The sequence below is a fragment of the Coturnix japonica genome, chromosome 15 (genome assembly GCF_054131305.1).
Source record: "Coturnix japonica strain WE chromosome 15, WE-NBRP24, whole genome shotgun sequence".
NCBI classification, from domain to species: domain Eukaryota; kingdom Metazoa; phylum Chordata; class Aves; order Galliformes; family Phasianidae; genus Coturnix; species Coturnix japonica.
This window is the reverse complement of record NC_140677.1, coordinates 4,233,393-4,239,859: the sequence shown is the minus strand read 5'-3', so window position 1 is coordinate 4,239,859 and position 6,467 is coordinate 4,233,393.

The window sequence follows — 6,467 nt, the reverse complement described above, 5'->3', positions numbered from 1 at the left end:
AAGGTGCTGATACATGGTGGGTGCGTTCCTGGGAGGACCATGCTGTAGGTAATACATGTAAGGCAACGCTTCTGGGCTCCTGTGAGGCAGTAGGCATGAGCACCTGGACAGGTTCTCCTTGGACAGCTTTCTCCTACACTGTTGTGAAAGATCAAATCAGTTTTCTCTTATTAGTCAAAAAATAACAACCAATTAACCAACATCCATCGAACCCTCTGAGCTCACACCCAGAATACAGAAGGCCGTTCCCAAGGCAGTTCCCAAGGAGCTCCTTGCTCATCAGAGCCCCAGCAGAGGAGAACCTCACAGCCTACCCAGAGATGAGATGAGATATGCACAGAGCAGAGGGGACCTGGTCTTCCCTGCCTTCACTGTGTGCCCCATTCCCCAGCCACACCACAGTGGCAGTGTTACAGAAACAGACTTGTTCTCCTCCATGGTGGCCACAGAAGAAGCATGATGGACTTTCCAGAAGCATCATGGAGGGATGGAGCACAGCCCTGGGGGGAAGAAGATGGCAAAGACTGTGGGACAGAAACCAAACTTGTGCCGAACACAATGCTTAGTGCATAAAAATTAATCAAGTACTACAATGACTTGCTTTATTCATAATACTTAATGGTCATGTAATAGGAGTTTTTATTCTGCAGTTAAAGTTCATAAGTGCAGGTTTTACATGTAGATAGGTATTATGCTGATAGTTTAATTACACACCTTTCTGCACACCAAAGGAAATGGGTTATGCGGGTTTTGTAATTAAAGAAGGACTTCTAAGGGGAAATGAACTTTGCAGTTAGCAGCGTAGTATTTGATTTTTATCAGGTGTTTTTGTTTTGAGTTTGCCAGCACTCGTTGTGTGGTAAACAGGTGAGAACACCCTGAACAGTGTGAGGTGCCAGGGAGAAGCTGTGAGCGTGCAGCTGAGTAGCAGTATTTAAGTGGAGCATGGCTGAGCACAAGGCGCCAGCATCATGAGTTGGAAGGTGCTCTGGAGCTCTGCAATTCTATACAGTACAAGTCTGTCCAGCATGTCTAGGAAACTGGAAAAAAAAAAAAATGGAGCACTTAATTAAAACTAAACCAATGCACTTGCCAAAGTAATAAAAAGCTCTACATATTTTTCTTATGTTTGTTTTCAATAGATGTCGTGGGCACTGAACACAGTTTTCCCTTCCTGCATGCCTACAAAGGTAGCAAAGCCAAAAATATGATGGATAAGAGTACGTGTTTGCTATTGGAGTGCTCAGGGAATACTCACAGTGTTTAAGGTAAAGATGTGTACAAGCCATTGCCAACTTAGGGCAACACTTGCCTCCCATTAATAAATGATGTGCTGCCTATGTGGTGTCAGGGAAAGCAGTAGAACCAGGGCTCCTATACCATAACTTCAGTTTCATATAAAAAAGCATGTGAAAAGCATATTTGGGTGTATATACACTTGTATTTACAAACTGATGGGAGAAATCCATTTCCAAGCACAGTAAATGAGCTATAGGGCCCCACACTGGACATAATCAGCTCTGTGCTGAGGTCTGTGATACAAACAGCTCTTACAACTCTCAGCACAAATTAAAAAGAACTAAGCAGAATGATCCAAAAAGAGAATTTGAAATCAACTTTTCAAAAACAAATAGAAAAAGACAAGGCCTGATTTACTTTGAGAACGCCCTTTTCCTTTCTGGCAAGGCTGAATATTTTTGTTTGCATGTGAAGGTGGAGCCCAGGTTGAGGATGCCCATAGTCACGCTCCTTTTGCAGTGCCTCATTGGTCGCTCTTAGCCAGCAGTAATGTCTGCAAGTACGCATCTCCCACACAGAGCCACTGCAATACTCTCAAAATCCATTTAATTGGAGTGGACACTTGGTAATTGCAACAGGAATGGTTGTGTAAAGGGAATAGTCAAATATAACTGGACATTTTTCTTTGAATTTCCTTGGCCAACTGCATAAAATTAATGACAATGAGAGACAACCATAACTGTTTCTCTCTTATTAAATTCATACACTTTGGCTTTACTTGTGGTTGTTAACATACTGTTGAAAGAACTGTGACTGCAGCTTTCAACCCTCATCCTGCAATCAAGCCCTCACTGCACTGTTGTGGATTACAAATAGCTGTCTGCTTAACAATTGAACATTACTTATAAAATAACAACAACAAATGCCAACCAAATGCAGACAGGTATAAATGTGATTGCTCAGTGGCAAGTTCAGGTCTTTAGCCACCACTGTGTATCGGACAAGGGGGAATGGCCTCAAGTTGTGCCAGGGGAGGATCAGGTTGGATATTAGGAAGAATTTCTTTTCTGAAAGAACGGTCAGGTACTGGAATGGGAGGTGGAGGAGCCACTGTCCCTGGGGGTGATAAGGCAAGGATAGATGTGGTGCCAAGGGGCATGGTTAGATGACAGTACTGGTAGTAGGCCAACAGTTGGACTGGTCAGTAACACAGGAGATTCCTTCAGCCCCAGGCTCTCTGCTCAGGCTGCCTAGTACAGATCCAGGGAGCGCCGTGCAGGTACAGAGATGCTCTCCACAACACGCATCCTGTGATCTGCTGAGTTCTCCCTGCTTGCAGAAAACAATACAGCTCCACTTTTATTTTTACGTATAAGAAGGGTAATTATAATAGGATTAACAGATATATTTTTTTTCCCCTCCACAAAGTACAACTGTCTCATATCAGAGAGACTATTATAGCAGACTTACAGCTAGATGAGCTTTTACTGTATATGGAAATGTATCCAAATGAACGTATGGCTCAAACACACACATCGCTCGCTGCATTGTTTTGTAGCAGCTACCCTTCCCGCAAAGGGCGACCACATGTGAAGAGCGAGATTCCCAGTAAGTATCTGGTAAACATTTGGAAACAAGAGACAAACAGCGCCGTGCAGTTGCACCATCGTGCTTCAAATACCCACTTGAAAAGAAAAAAAAAAGCAAGAATCCATTCCACAACGTGCCAAACCTGGCTCCCAAAACCGGGAGGAATCGCAACGCTGGTAAACTTGCAGAAATATTGTTACAATTTTATTAGAGGTTTTAATTCAGTGCTTTATCTACCTCTGTTAGTCTGCAAAATAGCTTTAAATATTCAAGTGGTAATTAATGAATCTTTTATGTTGCAAATCAAACATTTTCATCTGTGCTGTGGTACAGTGGCAGCGAGAAGGAGGGATTTGGAATGTAATTGTTTCTCCTGTTCCCCTTGCAGTGCTGAATGCCTTTTTCCCCTTTATTGTACCATTGGCTTTTGCTCCAGTTCATCAGCGCTTTGCCACATCTTATCGGTCGATATTTACTGTCTGGTTTGGGTGTGTTTTTTTTTTTTTCCCCCTCAGTTCAAGATTTCTTACTGTGCCTTTGCCAGAGACATTCCTAAGGAGATGGAAACTCTCTGAATGTGGAATTTTCGCATGAGTGCAAAATAATAAAAAGCATGTGTGTATTAAAAAGGGATCAACTTAATGGGAAATGAGCATTGGGTTACATTAATATTCTATTACAGTAAAAATCATATTTAATAAATTTTCTCCAGATTTTTCAGAATCTTACTGTATTTTTCTAAGTCCTACGCCAACCCAAAGAAACAGTGTATATGATACATTTGATTTATGTTAAGTAAATAACCTGCACAGCCCGTTTTGGGGTTTAAAAAGAAAAAAAAATAAGTGTAGAAACACACACCAGACTGCAATGTGTGCTTAGTTTCCATGAGCTCGGAGAAATAGCGTTGGTCTTGTGCAGCAGAAAGCCTTTATAAACAATATTCTATTTTATTGATGCTGTATGTGGAGTTTTATGTTATGTGGCAAGAGCATGAGAATGAAAACATTGTAATTTATCCTAAACCGTAAAATTATACTAGTACTAAAGTAATTACTTCACATATTAAAACACGGTTTCTTTTACTTTCCTTTGTCATCGTGTAAAATTAGGAGCTGGTCTCTGCAGTGGAGCTTTTCTCGCCTTCCCCAGCTTGCACAAAGGATTGACACATCTGTGATGGCACACTATATCACCCGACCCTTGTTGTTCTGTGACCCTAATTAATATTATACTGGGTGACATTTATGTATCAGAGCAATAAGCTAAACAGGAAACAATTTATGTCACCTAAAGCTTTTTAACAAATCGATGCAACTATTTGTAATTGCTTGTTTCACAAGATTAAAAGTACTCAGCCTTGATCTTCGCCCACGGTTTTGTGGCCAACATGACCTGTGCTTCCGTTGTAAAATAGGAGTGTTGGTGATCAGCACCTATTTCCATCAAGTAATCCATATTGCTAATATTTCTGGAATTTTAATGTAGTTACAATTTATAGCCGATCAAATGTGGTTACCTAAATTGCTGTTGCTAGTAGACAGTTTAACTGTCTTTATTAATTACAGTATAATTTAATGTTTGAGTACAGGCACTTGTGTTGGTCATTTTTACAGCCAAAGCAGTTATGTGCCTTATGACGAACCATTTTAGCATTTTCAATGGAAATTTGCTAATATGATGAGTGATAAAAATGTCAAACTCTGGTAAATAATGGTTATTGCTTTGGCTGGAATTAATCCTTGAAAGGACGGTTACCTTCAAATTACCATTATTGCTTGAAGAAAAAAAAACCACACACAACATTTTTTAGGCTTCTGAGATGCATCAAAAATGGCTGCTGAGGGCTTGCAAACAAATGAAGATGCAACTCCAGCCACAGGGGTGGTGTTTCCTTTTCTCTTTATCCAGACAGAGGAATTCCCTGTTGAGTAAAATTGGAGGAAAGGCTGCTCTGGGTTAAACACCCCACACAACGCTGTTGACTGCTTCTAGCCCATGTGCTTTGCAGCTGCCTAATGGAGCTGATAAAATAGGGCAGAGAGAGGGACTCTACCAGGCCCCATGGAGGATGGAGACAAAGAGTCACAGGGTGAGCAGGGACACCCTGATGGTCCGAAGGGGACATCAGCAGTCACCAATGGTGGTGTTGGCCATGAGGCATCTGGCAGTTGTCACCACCACCATGGTGGCTGCTGGGTGAAGGGCAGAGCTCACCTCCTCTGCAAGGAATTTGAGCAATGACGTTACTAACTCACCACTAAACCACTGTTTAACACCATCACTGTAGCCTCATTACTGGGTTAAAAGGGCTCATTAGTTTGTTGTGATGCAGGGCACATCTCTGTGGGAGTGAACAGCACCAACAGTTGGTAGTTCCTTCCATTTGGCCACAACTGTGAAACCTGCTGTCCTGTGCCATCACAGCCCAGGTCAGGGGGCATTATGCAGCTCATCAGCAGCTGTATGCACAAAGCTCAGCGAGCACCATGCTGTGCTGGGCCTCCAGCTCCTGTACTAAGGAGTACGGCTGTCTTCTGCTCTACTCACCAGCACAGAAGCAGCCCAGAAAAGCTATGCATTGCCCTCCACTTTGCTTTGGATGTGGCTCAGAGACACATCTCCTCAATGGACTGTGAAAGTGCATTTCAACTTTGATAGAAAACAGCATTTGGTACTGTGGAAGGTACAGGCACAGAAAGTCAGATACTGGGTTCAACATGCGGTGGACACACCGGTGCAGAGATGAGGAGGGAGGTGAAGTCATTTGTGTTACCTTCAGAGCTCACAGGCTCCATGGATCCACACCTGGTCTGCGCAAAGCCAAGGTGATTCCTATGGGGACAAGCAGTCCACATCCAAGGGGCTGAGACCCCCCAGGCCATGTTCCTCTACCTGGAGCTGACCCCACCACCCGTGCTTTAGAGACACATAGTGCTCCTGCCAGAACAAACACTCTTCTGCCAGAGAAGCAGGAATATTTTCTTAACAGCAAAAGTGAGACCTCTCCCACATTCTAAAAACTCACCAATGATAAAACAGCAATACGTGACCAAACTCAAATTCTACCCTCTGCATTTTTCAATAGCAAAATCCATCCATCAACACAATTTTGAGACACGTTGTAATGAGTGTGCAAGATTTGCCCCCTCCCCCCTCAAAAAAAAAGAAAAAAAAAATAGTAGTTATCTGGTATAATTTTATGATAGAATATTTTTATAAAATCATTTGTACTAATTTAAGCATTTATCATTATATGCAAAAAGATTTCTTGATGAGAATATTATAGACGGTGCGTGTTTTTGACATTAGCATTTTATTTGGATGACTAATCTTGCAGATGTGAAATTTTAATGAATTATTCATGAAAAAAAAATCTCTCCCCTGAAATTCTGGTTTACTGCTAATGCCAGTTATTAAACATTTTATTTTTCTTTGTAAAACTTGATGAAGAAAATAAAAGGGTACTTACTCAAAAATAAATAAATAAATAGAAAAGAAAGTGGGTTTTTCCTCTCAGTTTGTCTCAGGTGACAGCATAACTTGGAACGTTCTTCTCATGCTGGTGTGGACTGAGAGATCCGTCTTGCAGCCCATTTTATGTCCATACAGTACCTGCCAAGCCCGTCCTGCTGAAG